The sequence below is a fragment of the Berghia stephanieae genome, chromosome 9, assembly GCF_034508935.2.
Source record: "Berghia stephanieae isolate SIO BIC M18660-M18661 chromosome 9, UCSD_Bste_1.3, whole genome shotgun sequence".
In the NCBI taxonomy this organism is placed as follows: Eukaryota; Metazoa; Mollusca; class Gastropoda; order Nudibranchia; family Aeolidiidae; genus Berghia; species Berghia stephanieae.
The window spans coordinates 5,602,334-5,612,333 of NC_088368.1; the positions used below are offsets into that span (position 1 = coordinate 5,602,334).

General features: G+C 34.9%; 1 protein-coding gene across 1 annotated transcript in view; it reads left to right on the top strand.

Moving 5' to 3' along the window:
* LOC144979557 (potassium channel subfamily T member 2-like) overlaps positions 1–198 on the top strand; it is a 102,403-nt gene extending 102,205 nt beyond the window's left edge. The window contains exon 32 of the mRNA XM_078926284.1: positions 1–198. This exon is cut by the window's left edge and continues 278 nt beyond it. The gene's annotated coding sequence lies outside the window, so the exon portion shown is untranslated.
* The last annotated feature ends 9,802 nt before the right edge of the window (positions 199–10,000 follow it).

The window sequence follows — 10,000 nt, forward strand, 5'->3', positions numbered from 1 at the left end:
TTGGCCTTGACGCTTCAGAATACCTGTTATTTTCTTTTCTGAAACTAATAAGGATACGAAACAAAGGATATTGTTTTGTAGTAATATTTTTAAAAATCAAGAGATACCTTTTCATGTTTAAGGGTTGATTTTAATTACTTGATTATTTAAGATGTTAAGTCACGCTCCGGAATTCAAATAAACTGGGGATGGAAAAATTACAAATTCTTAAAGTAAATTTCCATTTGAAATGGAGCGAGTTTTGATATGTTATTTAACATTATGAGAAAAAGAAATCTCAGACAGGCACCACTTGTGTTGTTTTTAATATAAGCTATGACCTATGACCTTGCCTTGTACATAGAACGATGACAAGTTCCATTTCCATAATAGACATCTGCCTTTTCCATTACTAGTAGGGGGAATTAGGCTAAAACCGTGCAAATTCGGGTTGAAAGCATGGAAATTTGCATACAGGTTGCTGAGACCCATAGAAAAAACATCTGATATAGAACCACTCTGGCAATCAATTATAACGTATCGGTTTAAGGCCTTAGATTTTACCTATTACAGCTATATTAAACAAGGGAAATAACTGCGTAAAAATTTATATTTTCTTCATATTCATTGTATTAGGGAAAATTAGGCTAAAACCGTGCACATTGGGGTTTTAATCCTGAAAATTGGCATATAGGTAGCTATGACCCGTATAAATAACACCTGATATAGAATCACTCTGGCAATTTATCATAACAGTGCGTTTTTAGCACTTTTATTTTTTCCTATATAGCATTGCTTATCCGAGGAAATAACCACGACAATACAATGTGCGTTCTAAAACTTTAAATACACCGGTAACCATTTACGGTAGCTAACTGCTGGTTATTTCCTGTTGTAACTTGTAGATAAAAGCGGGAGAGTTGGGAGAGGAGTGAGTGGGAGCGACGGAGAGAGAGAGAGAGAGAGAGAGAGAGAGAGAGAGCAGAGAGAGAGAGAGAGAGGGAGAGAGAGAGAGAGAGAGAGAGAGAGAGAGAATTTTACTCATTACTGTACTGACCTAAGACCCCCCCCCCCCCCCCCACACACACACACACACCCGCATCTACATAAGTCCGTGCAAGGCAAACCGGACCTTAAATACTTGCATCGGGTGCCGATACATTCTCTCTTACATGAACATGTGATGAGTTTTTGGGACACTTTTGACAATTCTGGAAATAAGCTCCACAGTGGTTCATGTCGATCGTCACATTTGTTGCAGGGTTCTCTTCTATAAAAGATATAATGTTAGCAAAAGCTCGACTGCTTTCAAGAACTGTGACATCATGATTATCATCAGCAGTGACATCTTTTAAAGCTTGTTTTTTTTTTTTTTTAAGTATCGTGCATGACACGTTTTATGGTATAGGGCGGCAGTGTGCCTCCTGAGCGACTAAATCTCCTCCGGCAATAGATGACAACATATCAGAATCTTTTATAGATAACTCTATTTCACGAATATTTTCTTCCATATCTGTTGTCATTACAGAATGGATTCCATGTTTTGTTTTTTTAAGCACGTTTGTTTATTATAGTCAATCTCTAATTTTAAACGTTGTCTCATTATTCTCGTGGGTTGCTAAATATATTCATTCGGTGACTCCTCCAAGTCAAATGACGAAGTTTGGAATTCTTGTAGAGCAATTCTTTTAGATTTCTTTAATTCTAACCGCCTATTTGTTGGCATTAAATTTTACACGACAATGCTTATGCCACTTAGCATCATTTTGTTTTAAACTTTCAATAATCTCATTTAGAGGGACATTATAAACGGTCTGTGTTATCTTGTTGGCATATCAAACACTTGTCCCAGTCTCTGGGAGCAATTCTTTTTGCTATTGTATGTGTATCTGAAATCATGCAAACGCATTCCTTTATTAGGCATATGCAATATTCTTTCATAACTCCCTCTCTCTCTCTCTCTCTCTCTCTCTCTCTCTCTCTCTCTCTCTCTCTCTCTCTCTTTTCGTTCTTTCTGTTAAAGACACATCATCAGCAGGCAAAATGTGTGCAGTGCCTTACATAAGGACACAACAGTACAAATAGAACATTCTCCAATTGTCCCTTTGAGGTAAATAACGTAAAGTAAATAACTTGCCACAATACAGTATGGTGGTTGATGATGATGATAATGATGATAATTATAGCAATGTAAGTGGTATGCTGACTCTTTACTGTCATCAAGTTTGACTGAAATAGGTTTTAACTCACATAAAATGATTATAGCAGTATTTTTGGAAAGAAAAGAAAACAGGAGGAGGGGAGAAGGAGCCCTGTCCTTTGTCAACACCGGTTATCGACATTTATTGAGCTGTGTTCTGCTAGTCTGTTTTTGTCTATCCCTCTGCTCGTCTTCCCGTCTGCCCGTCCGTTTTAGAGCAATTGATTATACTTATTAAATCAGATGCAGAAGAAATCTCATATTAGATATAGAATATTGCTCGCTAGACGTGAAATTGAATAATATTTACGATTAAATAATTTGTATGGTTCGTGAATCGAAAGTAAAGGGAAAGGAAAACATCCGCTTCGACGCTAAAAATAGTCACCAATGGGAATCCAAAGGATTGGTCGGCTTGCCTCAAATGTTTACACAATAAAAATGAAGAAATTATTGTCCTCCATTTCAAAATTTTCTAATTTTAAAAACCTTGTATCTCAACTAATTCTGATCTCTCAGAGTGGTTCTATATCATAAATTATAGGGTTTTTCATATTCTACAACATATGTAATTTTCATGCTTTCAACCTTGTTTGCACAATTCAAGGGTTTTTTGGACCTAATTCCCCCTACTATACGTTTTTTTTTTCACTCTGGAGATTCAAGTCTTGCTCGAATGTTTGTGTACAAAATCACCTCATCTAAAATGACATCATAGTAGATAGTATTCCAATGAGATTAATTCACCTGTGTTTCAATCAATCATGTCAAAGTTGACAAGAAAACTCTTTTTTTTTCTTTTCTTTTTTCTTCTTTATTCCTTTCTTTTTTTTTCTTTTCTTTTCTTTTTTTTTTTTTTTTGGATTTGTTTGTTTTGTTAATTCATTTTATCTATTTATTTTTTTTTTGGGGGGGGGGGGTTGTTTATAACATTGTAGTTCAGATATTCATTGGTTACGGCTTTGCTGCTGTTCTCGAGGTATAATACTCGACTTAGGACTGGTAGAGAGAGTTGCGATCTTGGAAAAGGCGCCTTTATTATTATATTCACATACTATCACCGCGCTGGGGTGAAAATGAGTTCAAGTTTCTGGCCGTAAGGGCGTTGTCTCTGCTGCAAAATAATAATTGTACTCGTAATAACACCGACATTAACGATGTCTCTTCCTATATATATTACAGTGGTATTGTTGACTTGGGACTCCTTATAAAGCGCTTTGAGCGCATTTATTAGATAATGGGCTATAATGAAGTTTAATATATTTATAGATGAAGATACCCCCCCCCCTCACTTTCCAACGTATTGAATCAGAGGCTTCAAAAAATATTGGAAGCAATAGGTATATATATATATATATATATATATATATATATATATATTATATATATATATATATATATATATATATATATATATATAGTAAAGTTTATTGAGCAAAATAACACAAACTATTCTGTTCATGCATAGCGGATTTCAGCCTAGAAACTAAAATTTGATGACATTAAAGTCGTGAAAACGGAATTCGTTTAATTGGTAAACGTATGTCACAGTACCTATATCAATATTCACACAATTGTGTCGATACACTTATTGTTTCAAACCTAAGTTACAATTACTATTTTTGTTCTATTTAGATGTTTAGAAATCGTCAGCTGAGGAGTAAGTGGCCCTATCTTTTGAGATCATAATCATCCATTGTGGCTTGTGCTCTTGAGCACGTTTTCGGTCAGCTGTCTCCGCGAATCACGATCCTCTGCGGTGCACATGAAATATGTGTTGCTTTTTAAGTCACATTTGGCCATTCTTGGGTTATTTTGAGATAATACATGCAATACAATCGAGTTTTTAATGATTGCTTACATAGATTATGCCCATTGTGCTCGATGGCAGTCAGCTATAGGGCAATTACAATTGCTTCATTTGACAAAAATTGGGGTATTAGGGATCAGCCTAGCTCAGCGGTTTTGGTCTTTGCTTCGTATCCGAAAAAGGTACTGAGTTCGATCACCTCGCTCTAGCTCAATTTGCGGTGCTGCACTGCAGCTGACGCCTGGGTTATTCCAGTGTTCCCTTGGAGTAGACCCTAGAGAAAAAGGTTCCCGATGGGATGAATAAAGGCAATTTTATTATTTTTATTTATTTATTTATAAAGTTTTGTACAAAATATTGGCCGAAATTTATTATTTTTAATTTTAGATAGTCCTCCAGAGCAATTGGGCTCATAGAACCGGAGTTTCTACCGGTTTTTATAGCGTGAAACAGGACAATAGCAATTCTTTGTTAATCTTAAGATAGGGAGCTAGTCAATCGCAAAGTACTTTCCGCCAGACTGCTCGGCGACCAGAAGGGTCAGAAAAAATAAATATTTTGACTGCACCCGGGATCTATCTCGGTCCCTTTGACCGCTCTTACAACTTAACTGTCTGGATCCACTCATTTATTATAGTATTAATTACACACATATACATTTTATAACATTTTTTCTCGATTTAGAGAAATCTGGAGCTATAAACCAGTTAGTTCTCTCAACTCACGAAATATAACTACACATTATAATGTTTTATTATATTATTTTACTGGACAATGTGCAATACGATTTTAAAATATATAATTTTACAGTTAGTCCTCTCAGTCAGCTCACGAAATATAACTAGACGTCTGCACATTATAATGTTTTATTATATTATTTTACTGGACAATGTGCAATACGATTTTAAAATATATAATTTTACAGTCTACGTGCAATGAATTATCCTATATCTACCCTTATTTATTAAATTATTATACAATACCATTAGCTCATTATGACGAACTAGTCTAGTCAGTTTTTAATAAGAATTTAAATTATTTACACATGAGACCCGTTTTCTAAAAGTGCTAGATAGTAGGTATTACGCAACGAAGTGACTATTCTCACCCCACGGATGCTAGTCTTCATAATAGTACACCCCACGGATGCTAGTCTTCGTAATAGTAGTCCACAATTGTTGTATGTTTAATCCAAAGGTTTTAATGCAGTAATTTGTTAAGTTTCTTGTCACAAGTTGCACAATTAATAAAAAAATCAATCAAATCCAAATCGCAAAAAGCCGGCGACGTTTTTTTCGGTAATCCAATCGGCCGGGGAGGTGAGAATAGAGGCAGCCATTACGCAAATTCCATAAAATTACGTATTTTGTGTCTCATGGGGAGCGATCTATTTTCAAGTTTTCGTCCAACCGAGGCGTCAGTAACATGATTTGATGCTTTTCAACGATTGGATATTTCTAAACAAATATAAACACACTGCTTTGTTTATGAAAGTTGTAAACATATCCTTGTGTCAAGCTGAACAAAATCACCAATCGTGATGCTATATATTTCAAAAGCTGTGAGCATTTTTCACTTTGTGGGTCAGTTTGAGCACATTTTGCAATGTGGCCAATGACCTGGAGCACATGGAAAGGTAAAATAGATTATTCCCATTACGCGTGTACGAAATTGACTTAACACATTTCACATTTTCGCGATTGGTGTTATTTATTTATAATTATAATTATTTTTTTTTACATGAAAATGTAAATTGTCGAAAATTTCATTCAACTAAGCAGTCGAATGGGTACTTACATTACATCCGTATCTTTAAAAAAATGAGTACTTTTTCACTAGTACTAACAAGACTTGGTGAGTAAATTGGATTGCAGACTTTAAATTTTAATAATGTGTTTGTGATTTACTGGTCAATTTAAGGATTACACATTGTTGTTTCAACAACACATTATTCTGATTTTGGTTACACATTGTTGATACAAACGACACATTTTTCTGATTTTGGTTACACATTGTTGTTACAAACGACACATTTTTCTGATTTTGGTTACACATTGTTGTTACAAACGACACATTTTTCTGATTTTGGTTACACATTTTTGTCTCAAACGACACATTTCTATGCTTTTGGTTACACATTCTAGATGTACAATTATAAGGACTTGAGGAAAAAGTAATACACAGAGAAATGGTTCAAATAGGGAACAGATGTAGATTCCAAGAGCACTTTATCAGTGTACTTAATTTGGGATCAGCTAAACGTCCCACCCGGTCACCAGCACAAGATTCCACTGAGAGGGATATACTCAAATATTTACAAATCATATGTTTAAAAAATTACTAATCATAATTAAAATTCTTATTAAGAACTGATTGTATATTATACGACTCAACAAGTTACACAAGAGGATTTCTCTGTTTGTTCCTTCTTTTGAAATTATGATCTCTCTACTTTGCTAAAGTATGATTGCTGTGACGTTTTATTAGTTTTGGATTTTTGATATTGAATTATATGAGGTGCATTTAAAACAAAATAATGTGTTTATGATGAATTGTCAATTTTTTTTTAAATCATCGTCATTGCTGAAATAATCATCTGCACTAAAATGTATTAGCAATCCATTTTTATCATCATCATTATCATCAATATTTTTCATTATCATCATCACTACAATCATCATCATCATCATCATCATCATCATCATCATCATCATCATCATCAGCATCATCATCATCATCATCATCATCATCATCATCATCATCATCATCATCATCATCATCATCATCATCATAACCATCATCATCATCATCATCATCATAACTAGCTTCATCATCAACATCATCATCATCATCATCATCATCATCATCATCAACCTCATCATCACCATCACCATCATCACCACCACCACCATCACCGTCACCGTCACCATCACCACCAACACCTTTTCTTCCATATCCATTTGCCATTTATATCGCCTTTCTGAAATAACGAATTCCCATGACAACAAACAACAATCAATCGTTTCCTTCTTTACGTCATCATAACCATCACAAAGTCGTGTAAACGGAATTCGTTTAATTGATAGAACGATATCATGCCGTAATAATAATATGAAAATGTTCACAATCGACAACGCCAATCAGTTTTGTCACACGATCACTAGATATATATCAATATCGTATATTTTACATTTACAATGATATTCTCTTGTGTCCTTTTAACTAACACGATTCACTACTCCGGAGAAACACGTATCTAAAAATTTGGTCAGAATACTCGTCCTTCAAATATAGATCGAAGTCCCAGGTTTGAGAGTTTTTGCCAAGATTAGTGTCATTTAAATCGATCGATATTTGAAGGACGAGTTTTCTGGCCAAAATTTAAACAAAGGTTTTTCCTGAGTAGGGCAGTACATTAATATAATATATTTTACTTTAACTTTGATAATTCTGTGTGTCCGTTTAACTAACACGAGTCAAATTTTGGTGCGACTAAGCGGTTTAGTGGTATGACACTCGCCTTTGGATCGGAAAGTACCGCTGTGAGAGGCCCATTGAGTCCTTGAAAAAGGCTCTTTACTATACTCACATTCTCTCGCCCTACTCAGGTGTAAAATAAGTACCTACATGTACGCTAATAGCGTTTTCTCTGTCGGAAAAAAAATTGTAATACATATTGCTAAGATGGCGTCATGTCCCGCCCTACATGGTAAACGTTGCTATTAGCTAGGGACCCCTTGCAAAGCGCTTTGAGCACTTTTGATGACATTTGATATTACGCTATATATTTTTTATCTATATTAATATGATATATTTTAGATTTACCATGATAATATTTTCGTGTGTCCTTTTGACAAACATTATGTAAATGTTGCTGCTCGATGCTCGAAAAAAACGAAATTAATAACAATGTGAAATTGAATCTAAGCTTCAATTTAATATACGAAAACGGATAAAATAGACGTTTCGGGTTTCCCCCTTTTTCAACAAACAGGATGAATGAAACACTACTGACGAATGAGATAATGTGGTATCATTTTCTCATTATCTCATTCGTCTGTATGTAGTGTTTCATTCGTCCTATTTTGTTGAAAAAGGGGGAAACCCGAAACGTCCATTTTATCTGTTTCCGTATATTAGACTGAAGCTTACATTCAATTTCACATTGTTATTAATTTCTTTCGACTAACACGATTGAGGTTTTGGTTAATTGTTATTCAAATGATCACATAAACAGGTCACGTGTGTGAACGGATTCTTACGCACAATCTTTCCATCCAGAGTTGTTTTGAATACATGCCGTACAGCCTAAATTAATTGTAGGCCCACCAGTTTCTGACTTATTACTTAGTTTACGTCACAATCGAGTGAAAATAGTACCCAGCATTGTTGGGTGTTACAGTTCAATTCCATCTATAATAGATAGTATGCGTTTGGCTAAGAAGCTCACAATATTGCCATCCTGAAATATTACGGACCAACACACAAAACTATATGTAATCTTGGTCGTTTATGGTCTGGTTATTACAGTTTAGTGAGCATTACTCATAAACGCGGATGGCAAAAAAAAAAACAATAACAAAGACCTGAGTAACGTTATCTTCATTCTATCTATATCTGTGCCAAACATTGTGATAAAAAAGTAGTCCTTCTATCTGAGCCATTAAGCCAAGGAGACCACTGATTATTCAAGTGTATAATATAGCGTGAAACGGACAAGAACAATTACTTGCTAACCTTTGGATAGGACGCTAGTCTATAACAAATACGTTCGCCAGATCTGACAGCTCAGTTACCTGTATCTGTTTTTAAATTCTGTCTTTGTCTTGGAATGAGATTACTTAGTCTTGTCCTGACCATGACCCACAAAACTCTGTGTTGTAACATTGAACGTTTGTAATCTGGTTAATACAGTTTAGTGAGAATTACTCATAAACGCGGATGGCAAAAAGCAATAACAAAGACCTGAGTGACGTCAACTTCATACTATCTATAAGTTTCTTGTCTCGAAGTCATCATTTTATTGTCTGTTTTATCCTTCCGATTCGTGTCAGTCAATGACATTAAATAATTTGTAACTACACATCTTTGAATCTGATGCTGTGTGTTAAAAATTGGCTGCCATTTAATTATAATGTAATAAACTGTTATAATAATATGTGACCCATCGCCTCAAAACGGTATAATGTCGGGATCGACGTGCACATATAGATAGTATGCGTTGGTTAAAAAAACTCACAACATTGCCATCCGGAAGTATAACGGACCAACACACAAAACTATGTGTAACCTTAAACTTTTATAGTCTGTTTAATACAGTGTAATGAGAATTACTCATAAACATGGATGGCAAAAAAAAACAATAACAAAGACTTGAGTGGCGTCAATTTCGTTCTATCTATTAGCAAGTGTGATAACCGAACGTATTTATGGGTTTTTATTTTTATTTTGCATCGATCTGATAACAGTATTTCCATTACAACAATGATGAGCCCATAACAATTATTTGGGTTACCAGACCTGTATAAGGGTACACTGATCGGGGTGGATTAGATCGAGCCATCGGTAACTTAAAACCTGACACTGACCAAAAAATGACGTTAAAATGCCAGTTTTTTGCCACACAAAAGAACAACAAATTGTGAGTTGTATTCAATCGTTCAACCAATGAAATAACTTGTGTCCTTGAGCTCTACTAACGACAACTCACTAGACGCTACACAAACCTAAAAAATGACGTCAAACTGCCAGTCCTAGAGGGTTCTTGTGTCAGGCTATAATATGTCAAAGATGGCTACGATTAGAGACTGAAAATTGAATCTGTAGTTTAAAATGTATGGGCCCGGGTGACATTTTTAAAAAATGTTTATTGACAATGAAGAAATATATTTTTTTCAAGTGAGTAAAAGTAATCATTGCATAAATTTCTAGTCAATTACACTTTCAATCCCTTTTCGTAGACTTGACTATTACTACGGAAAAGCGGCTGTGTGGTCTAGTAGAGACACTCG